Genomic DNA, 10,527 nt, shown 5'->3' with positions numbered 1-10,527 from the left:
ACAGAGGTGGATAGGGCCGGAGTGAGGCCTGTCTTTGAGCAGAGCCACCAGCCAGAGGAGGGTATAATCCACTTTCCCTGCTCCCACGTAGTGTTCTTATAGGAGGAGCATAACTGGCTCTGGGTCGTCGGGACTGTGCCTACACACGTACCAACAACTGAGACTTGAGCGATTGTAAGTCCCCACGGTCTCCCGTCCCAGTAAGTGGGATGGGAGTTATTGATAGTGTAGGAGCTATTTATCCCGATTGCTTCATAGAACGGGGGTGAACCTGGGTAGCATAGCCAACAGGGATTGGTGAGGGAGGAAGTGGTATGGTTAAGAGTCTCTACTACTGCCTGCACCATTTCCCACATGGGATTATCTAACCCGGAGGGAGTGTGCTGGGCCCATAACCCAGAGGTCGATGGACCCGGTCCTCTCGTGGGCTCTGGAGCAAGCGTTCTGGTCGGCATTTTCTCATCCTTTTTGCTCAGGCCCTTGTCCTGGATTGAAGGTTTCTGGGGATTTATAACCGGGTTGGGACCTACGGCAGCGGTGGGAGTTGACATGGTTAATTTAATGATGAGGGTCGAGCCGGCATGCCCCCCATATTTATAATACACCATTCCCCATGCTAGTCCATTTATCCAGCGTGATACCTCAGTGTTTTTGCCCATCTCGGTGAATTGAACTCTTACCCAATACTGGTCCGTTTTGTCACAAGCCTTGGTTTTGTAAAGGGTCATAGGCTGGTGACGAGGGATGCCCTTGTTGACATAAGTAAATTTGACAGAATCGATTTTTGTAACTGTCCATCTCCAATCCCCATCGTTCGAGGTTACACAGTCTCAGCTGGTACAAAAGAAGTCATCCCCCCCCCCACAACAGTGCCTTCCTTTACCTGTTCCTGGGCAAGCATAAAACCCATGGGAGCGAGCCAAATTTGGAGGGATGGATCGGTAAACGGGGTTGATCTGCCAAAAGCAGAAATACAGGTCAGGCCACCAGGTTCCGATTGGCGCACTGTGTTGTGTGGAGTTGATGACTTCCCCATTGTCACTATCAATCAGCATCCAGGTCAGGTTCCTTGGTTGATGGGGGTTGGTGCCTCTGATCCCCACAGATGTGGCTCCCGTGAAGATCCATACTAAGGAGCTTATTAGCAGGATCTCTTTCATCTTCGGCTTAAGTGTAGTTTTAGGGGATTGGCAGGATGCTGCTGCACCTTCCACTCTTCTTTTCGGTTCCTTGGATCATTATGAGGTAGGATCCGAACGTGGGTGTGGTGCATGGAGCGATACCATCAACCTTGAGAGCAGTGGGGGTGGTAAACAATACAACGTAAGGTCCTTTCCACCTGGGCTCGAGAGTCCTCACTTGGTGTCTTTTGACCCATACCATATCCCCTGGGACTATGCCATGTTCTGGGCTCGGAATTTTCCCGCCCTCATAATATGCTCTGATCAGTGGCCAGATTTCCTGCTGCACTTTAGCAAGAGCTTGCAACACATTCAGATAGTCAGGGGATGGGTCCTCTGCACCGGGAAGCTGCACTCGCCAGGTTATGGGTGGAGGGGCCCCGTACATGATCTCAAATGGAGTTAAACTATGTACATAGGGGGAGTTCTGAGCGCGGAAGATGGCTAAGGGAAGGAGGGTCACCCAGTCCCCGCCAGTCTCCAATACCAATTTAGAAAGGGTCTCCTTCAGGGTCCGATTCATTCTTTCTACCTGCCCAGAGCTTTGTGGGTTATAAGCACAATGTAACTTCCAATCTACTCCCAAAGCTAGGGCTAGTCCTTGCAGGATTTTGCTAATGAAAGCCAGGCCATTATCGGAACCTATTGCTTCAGGGACCCCATATCTGGGGATAATTTCCTCAATTAATCTTTTTGCTACTACCTGGCTAGTCTCATGCTTGGTTGGAAAGGCCTCCACCCACCCAGAGAAAGTATCTACCATAACCAGCAAATACTTGTATCCATACTTCCCCGGTTTTATTTCGGTGAAGTCTATTTCCCAATTCCTCCCTGGAGCCCTCCCCCTTTCCCGGGTACCTGCAGGGTGCAGCCCTCTTGGGGCTGGTTTTAGCATTGCACAGCTACTGCATTCTTTCGTGATCTGACGAGCTGCCTCATTCTGGTGGGGAAACACCAACTGCACGGACTGGAAAAGGCTGAGCAGCTTTTTCCAGCCTAGATGGGTGGACTGATGCAGATTAGCAAGCATGTACTGCCCCAATGCTTCTGGCAGGATCAACCTACCTTCTTGGTCCCTACTCCAATTTCCCTCCCCAAACACTTTCCCCGAGACTTGTTTCTTAATCCACTCAAGATCCTGGGGGGAATACTCAGGTTTGGGTGGCAAGGCGGGCAGTTCAGGTATGGGTATTTCGAGGGCTGCAAGTACAAGGGAGTCCGAGAGGGCTGCCCTCTTAGCTTCCGCATCAGCATGGCTGTTGCCGATGGCCTCAGGTGTCTTCTTTGATTGGTGGCCCGGTACATGTATAACTGCTACCACTTTGGGTTTTTCGACAGCAGCTAGTAGTCTTTGGACTTCTTGCAGATTCCTCAGTCCCTTCCCTTCCGCGGAACGGAATCCTCTTTCTTGGTAGATGGCACCGTGAACATGGACAGTGCCAAAGGCATATCTGCTATCTGTGTAAATGTTGGCCCGCTTGCCTTCTGCTCTTTCCAGAGCCTCAGCAAGAGCAATAAGTTCCGGCTTCTGTGCTGAGGTGCCAGGGGGCAGAGCTGCGCTCCAGACAACTTCCCCTTTGTGGGTTACTACTGCTGCCCCTGCTCTCCTGACCCCCTCCTGCACAAAGCTGCTCCCATCCGTATACCAATTTAGCTCACAGTTTGGTAACGGTGTGTCTTTCAGGTCTGCTCGCACGTGGATAATTTCGGAAAGGATGTCTCTACAGTCATGGATGGGGGTCGTCAGATCTGGATCCGGCAGAAGGGTGGCAGGATTTAGGGTTACCGGATCAGAGAAGGCGATTCATGGAGAATCTAGTAGGAGCCCTTGGTAGTGGGTGAGTCTTGCGTTCGTCATCATTTTCCTGGAGGATGCTTGAGGATCCCCTCTACGGTATGTGGGGCTGTTACTCTCAGGTTCTGGCCAAAAGTCAGCTTGTCTGCCTCCTTTACCAGTAGAGCAATAGCTGCTAGGATACGCAGACAAGGTGGCTACCCGGAGGCCACTGGGTCTAGCCGCTTGGACAAATAGGCCACAGGTCTTTTCCATGGGCCCAGCTGCTGAGCCAGGACTCCTTTAGCCACTCCCTTCTTTTCATCTATAAACAGGATAAAGGGTTTTTCTGGGTCTGGCAGAGATAGGGCAGGGGCCCGGAGGAGAGCTTCTTTTAGTCTGTCAAAAGCCTCTTGTTGTTCCTGAGTCCATTGCCAGCCCGGCCCTTCTATGGTCACTTCATATAGCGGTCGGGCTATTTCTGCGTACCCCGGAATCCAGAGCCTGCAAAACCCGGCTGAGCCAAGAAATTCTCTCACTCCCTGGGGTGAGGAAGGGACGGGGATAGTCAGGATAGTTTGTTTCATAGCCTGCGTTAGCCACCTGGCCCCATTAGATATTTTGTACCCCAAGTAGACTACTGACCTCTGACAGATGTGAGCTTTCTTGGCACTGGCTCGATATCCCAGTTTGCCCAGTTCAGCCAGCAAGTTCCCCGTGGCTTCTTCGCACTCTTCACGGGTTTCCGTGGTCAGCAACAGGTCATCCACATACTGCAGCAGTGTCACACGGGGGTGGCTCATGTGAAAGGGCTCCAGGTCCTGGCTTAAGGCTTCATTGAATAAGGTGGGAGAGTTCTTGAAGCCCTGTGGTAGTCTAGTCCAGGTAAGCTGCCCTTTTCTCCCCCCCCCCCACCCCGGCTCTTGCCACTCAAAGGCAAAGGCTGACTAACTTCAGAGAGTGGGATACTAAAGAAGGCATCTTTCAGGTCCATAGTAGTATACCACACATGCGTGGGTGGCAGGTGGCTGAGTAGGGTGTAAGGGTTGGGCACTGTGGGATGGATGTCTTCTACCCTCTCATTGACTTTCCGCAAGTCCTGCACTGGTCTGTAATCTCTACTGCCAGGCTTCCTCACTGGAAGCAGGGGCGTATCCCATGCAGATTGGCAGGTTTTAAGGATTCCTGTCTCCAACAGTCTATGGATATGGGGTGCTATCCCTTTCCCAGCCTCTTCCGGCATTGGATATTGCCGGACCCGGATGGGTAGAGCCGTGGCTTTGAGTTGAACAACGACCGGGGATAGGTGTTTAGCGAGACCAATTCCTCCGGTCTCGGCCCATGTGGAAGGGAACCTCTGTAACCAAGAGTCCATTTCTCCCCGGCCCCCCTTTTCTTGATCCGCCTGAAACAGACGATGTTCGTTGGCCAGGGACAGAGTTAACACATGCGCTGGTTGTAGGGGCTGCCCTTCTTTGTCCATGATTTTTATCCCTTCGGGTTCAAAATGAATGCGTGCCCCAACCTTGGTTAGTAAGTCTCTACCTAACAATGGTGCGGGGCTCTCAGGTACGACCAGAAATGAGAGACCTGATGCCTTCCTAGGTCCACTTTTCTGCTAGTGGTCCAGGCACATTTCTTGGACCCTGTCGCTCCCTGGACTATACTTGTGCGTCCTGGGTTCAGGGGACTGTGGGCCTGGTTAAGAACTGAATATTGTACCCCAGTATCTACCATGAACCCAATGGGAGTCCCGTCCACGCACAGGGTTACCCAGGACTTGGGGAGGGGTGCCGAGCCCTGTCCCCGTCAATCCTCCTCTCCTAGGTGCAGGGTCTTAACAGGGTTCCCTCTTCCTTGTTCCCTCCTTTGGGGGCACTCCCTCTTCCAATGTCCATATCTCTTACACAGGGCGCATTGATCTGGTCCTAGTCGGGATTGGTAGGGTCCTGTTCCTCGAGGTGGCCTAGGGCCCTCCTTCACCCCGGCCAGGAATATCCTGGCCATCTCCCCCCTCTGCTTCTTGTTCTCCCTCTTCTGAAATTCTCTGTCTTCCTTCCTATTTTTCTCCTGCATTACCCATTTCTCTTTCCTCAGCCTTTCTTCTCTATCCTCCAGAGTTTCCCTAGCATTGAAGACCTTCTCCGCCTGCTGCAGCAGTTCTCTAATACAGATCTCCCCCAGGTCCTGCCGCTTGTGGAGTTTTCTCCGGATATCGGGGGCTGCCTGGTTGATGAATGAGAGGACTACAGCTGATCTATGTTCCTCTGCTTCTGGGTTTATGGCGGTATACTGCCTGTAAGCGTCAAACAGCCTTTCCAGATACGCGGCTGGGCTTTCCATTTCCCCCTGAACAATAGTTTTTACCTTAGCCAGGTTAGTGGGCTGTCTGGCGGCCGCCCGGAGACCGGTCATCAGAGTCTGGCGGTAGACCCGGAGATGCTCCCTACCTTCTGCAGTCCCGAAGTCCCAATACGGGTGCATAAGTGGGAATGCCTCATCGATGATGGGCTGGAGGGTAGTGGGTCTTCCATTCTCTCTGAGGACATTTTTCCTGGCCTCATTGAGGATACATTCTTGCTCTTCTGTCGTGAAGAGAGTGCGGAGCAATTGCTGGCAGTCGTCCCATGTGGGACGATGGGTAAACATAATGGACTCCACTAGACCTGTAAGACACTTGGGGTCCTCTGAGAAGGGAGGGTTCTGAGTCCTCCAATTATAGAGGTCACTAGATGAAAAGGGCCAGTATTGATATTGTTGAGCGATGCCTGTACCGACGGCACGCATAGGCAGAACTGGCACTGCTCCGTCTGAGGTGGAGGAGGGAGCCTCCCCTTCTTGTTCCCTGGCCCCCCGAGGCCTTAACTGCATTCCTCCTGTTCTACCTGGTGCCCAGCGTGGGGCCAGGGCGGGGGAGTGTGGGGAAGCTCTTTCCAGCCTCCTGCCTCCCTCTGCTGAAGAGTCTGGGGAAGCTGCGGCCGCCTGGTTCCCGCTGGGTTCCCCAGCCTCATTTTCTATCCTCCTGGCAGCTTCACCCCTCTCCTCCGCATACGGGGGTGGCTGCTCAATTGGCAGAAGGGGGTAGAGAGGAGAACTGTCAGGGAGGACAGGCGGTGCACTCGGGTGCACAGGATTTCTGGCCGTGCGATCAGAGGGCTTTAATTTTTCCTGAGCAACTAGGACGGAGGTCTTTAGTGGGTCAGTATGAGGTTTCCCCACCAAAAAGGGCCTCAGCCAGGATGGAGGGTTCTTGGCTAGATTTTCCCAGACCAAGATATAGGGGAGTTGGTCAGGGTGGCCCTCAGGGTCTGGTCGGGAGATAATGGTTTTGACTTTGCCAATAAGGTCCAGGGAAAGAGACCCCTGGGTCGGCCAGCCTACTCCAAAGGAAGGTCACGACTGAGCAAAAGGTGTCGAGCTTACCCTTCTTGATGCCAAGGCTCATATTTAAGGCCTGTTCCTTGACCTCCGGGAAATGGGAAAGGATCAGACTCTTAGGAGTAGCCTGAGTCTGACCCATAGTGAAAAAGAAGAAGAAAAAGAATATGAGGGAGACAAAGGCGAAGGATGAAGATGCCACTTCAAACAAGATGACTGTTGTATGTGCTTGTGCACGGGTGCCTGTCGTTGCACAGTTTTTCTTCCGCGGGGGACGCGAATTTATCTGGGATTCGCGGCTGTGACCCCCTTATCCTGTCACGGGAGTCTTCTAGCGGCGGGAGCCCTAATGGCTCTTAATTGCCCGACCCATGCCCGCGGGGAATGATGTAGTGGCAGAAAGGAGGAACGGAGAGAGCAGGAGAACCTTAGAACAAGGAAACTTAAAATGAGAAGCGCAAAAAAAATAAATAAACCGAAACCAAAACACAATAAAACAATCAATGATAACACCAAGCACACACACCACATCTGATCGCACTCATTTGGACCGGTCCTTCTTTCACTCTGGTGCGCACCACCCTCACCACTTTCAGGATCCTCAAAAACTCTCGTGATTCTCCCGAAAGGCATCCACTCGGACTGCCTCAGGGTGACGAGCTCGATCCTTTCCTCCTCGGGCGCCAGGTTCCTGCCGATCGGACTTGCTTTCCTAAGGCCGAGTCACTCAGACCCTAGGGCCAGGATTAGTCACCTGGACTTCACCCAGGGTCACTAACCCGGGGGCCGGGACTACCAACCCGGACTCTCTCACTCAGGGTCACTAATCCGAGACCATACATGGGATGGCGACTCCCGCTTTATAATGGATTTATGCAGACATGAGGGGGCGACCCTCGAATTACACTGCCCCCTCCGGACAATTAGACCTTGCCTCCAGCCGTCCTTTGTTCTCAGGGAAGCCGCACGGATCCCGGACGAGCCCCCAAATGTTAGGGTCTAGGACTCCGGGGTTTCCCAGAGAACAAGACACACGGACACGGAGATGAAAATCCAAGCAAAGTCTTTATTCAGCCAGCAAGCTGGGGTCGACAGCACCTCCCCTGACACGCAGCCAAGTCCGAGCTGCCGACCCCGAAGCAACTTTGGGTATTGAATATATAGGATCTTCACAGCAGTTACATCAAAGCCCACGCAGTTCTACAACTAATAGGTTTAAAACACACTCTATATTGTAACCAATGGGAAACATTGTAACCTTTTTAGGGAACGTGCCAGTTGCCTGCCCGCTTCAATTGTTATCTCTTGCTTACCCAAGCATGTCTATGTGACTTATCACGGGTTACATCCCCAGGCGTTCCCAGGCTGTTGCCCACTTCTAGTTATCTAACTTAGGGTAGGCGCATTTCTCAGAAGCCTCGGGTAATTTACACAAGAAAAGACTGGGTGGCTCTCCCTCTAGGCAGTCAGGTTAAGTGTCATTAGTTTTTTTTTCTGACTTGATGCTCTCTGCACTCCGTTACATGTTCAGTTTTCAACAGAATGGAAAACAACTTTGTCTTATTCATTTCCCTCTACTCTTGACCACTCCTTGAAAAGAGATCTCATTAGATTAAATATGGGGTTCTGGACTGGATCCTGAAGCTGTGAAAAGATATTTGTGAAGTTTGAAAAATTCTGTACCTTCGTTAATAGTACTAAACCACCATTGATTTCTTTGTTTTGACAAAAGTATCTTGGTTATAGGAGATATTAGATAGGAGTAGGGGACACTGGGTGAAGTGTATATAGGAACTCTTTGTACTTTGCAACTTTTCTGTAAATCTAAAATTAATTTAAAAAATTAAATATTACTTTTAAAAGACCTCAGTTCAATTATTTTGAGATAATTTACTGGGTCCATTGAGCCAATCTATTGCACAACATAGTAAGTTTAGAATGATTTTTAGATGTTTCTAAGATGATTGTTGAATTCATCAGTGAAAAGGAAAGAATTGTGTTTATACGCAAAACTCAGATTTTGAACTCATTGGTACTGAGCACTATCTTTTAAGGAAAAAAGACAAATATTGGTTGAAAATGAGTTACAAATCTCATCTTCCAAATAAAATGACTGGAACTTTGTATTATCATTGAGAAACACAAAGAATGTTATAGTTAGCCAATGATATGATTTCCCTAAACACAGCTTCCTTCTGACCTTTGGCATATCCTTAAATCCAAAATATCATAACCTAGTACAAATTTTATAAACAGCAAAGAGAAAGTGAAACAGTAACAAATTATACAGGTAACTTAGCCATAATTATACCACCACAGATAGGGCTAAATAATACCATCTTGGATAAGCCAACTTTGCATTACAAGTATTATTTTCCATAAATGCCCTGCTGGTGAATGGAACATGCTGTGCCCCAAATTTCTGGCTCTTTCTTCAGATTTGAAGAACAAATCAGAAAATGACCAGTGTTGTAGTCAATGTGATACAGTCATCTAAACACTCTTCCCAGATTCTGAACAGTTGTGCCTTCAATAAGATGCTATTGTTTAAACACTCTTGTTTTTCCGGAATCAAAAAAATTCACAACTACTTGGTTGCCCAATCAGCTCTCACTTGCTCTGCCAGCCTCTACCAGTTTCTTCTCAGGAAAGCAGGAGCTCCTTTGGGCTCGGATGACTGGCAGAAGAGTGCTGGGGTAAATATCACCGAATGTAACAGCAGCAGCTCACTCCTGCTTTGTTTTAGCCAGATCTGACAACTGACCAGATACTATTCTTCTCACCTTGAGTGGTCTCCATCTTTAAACAGCAGTGGCACACGGCCAAGGAAGAGAATTTCTTAAAGTTCAAGTTCTAACTCTAAAGGCTTCCTGAGGAGAAACAACCATGCAGTCCCCTGGTGGGTGTAAACAAGAAGCAGAGAGAAAGTGAGGAGGGGCAGAAGAGAGAAAACACAAAGTTAAGCTTCTCGCAAGTTAAGAAAGGCCCAGGCCAAAGCCAATTTCTGAGGCCTTCAAACAATGAAAAAAATGGAGACATGACAAGACTGGGTTACTAAATTGCAGCCTATTTTAGATTTTTTAAGTTATTAAATAAAGTTGCCAAGTGAACACCACTCTGATCTGTCAGTGTAGGTCTCATCTGAAAATAACTTTAGAGTCTTATTCAAATCTTGGTGAATATGAAGTCCAAACCAAATAGCACTACTATCTACAACCCACCCCAGGTGCCCACATGAAAACCCTCAATGGAATGGGAGTAAAAAGTTAGGAAAATGGACTAAGGAGTATACAAGAAAAGATGAGGAAGTCAGTAAGGAGATCACTACCCTGGGGCTCCGGGAACTGGCTGCCAGGAGAAAGTGCAGAAACAAATTTGAAAAAAGAAGGAAAAAAAAGGAAGACCTGGAGTACCATACACAGTGGTTCTACATTGGTTTTGAAATCCTATTGTGCTAAATTCCTTTCTCCCTTATTTACTGGTACCTGGTGTTAAAACCATCTTACCATACAGGCCAGTAGGACATCATGCCAGCTCTCCAAGAACTTCCAAGATACTGGGGAAGCCAGTAAGATCTTGAAACTGGAACCGTGAGTGTAGTCAGAGTAGGGTGAAGGCCCCTGGAAAAAGCAAGGCAAGATAATTACAGTCAAAGCAGTGTAACAACATGTGAGGAAACCCCCTACCAAAACTCCATGTTAAACATTAAACTCGAGTCATTCTTCAATAAGATCAGTTAATATTCCCCAGATAAAGTATCTCAGCATAGCCCATGTTTTTATTAGGCTAATCATTTATAATCATGTGTAAGATTCACTTTAGCATGCTAAGAGACTTAATGTCTCATCATGGACGTACATTCTAAGACCACTTTAAAGAAGCCCACACCTCTAAACCCTTTATCATGTTCCCCCAAATGCACAACTGCCTATAAATCCCCTAGACAACGCGCCACCCCGGGCTCTCTTGTCCCTTCCTGGCCTGAGCCAGGAGCTCTGTCTTCTCACTTCATCTTTACATAAAAGCCTCTCCCTGGCTCTTCTACCTTGAGTGTTTGCTAAGTTCATTCTTCGACTCCACAAACAAGAACCCCGGCATCAATCTCTACTCAGGAGATCTGATAACTGGGTGCCAGGAGGGAAGCGTCAGCAAAGCTGAATATTGATGGCGGAACAGGAAATTAAACACTAAGAG

This window comes from Manis javanica, chromosome 6 (assembly GCF_040802235.1).
Source record: "Manis javanica isolate MJ-LG chromosome 6, MJ_LKY, whole genome shotgun sequence".
NCBI classification, from domain to species: Eukaryota; Metazoa; Chordata; class Mammalia; order Pholidota; family Manidae; genus Manis; species Manis javanica.
The sequence above is the reverse complement of the archived record's forward strand: the minus strand, read 5'-3'. Positions refer to the sequence as shown.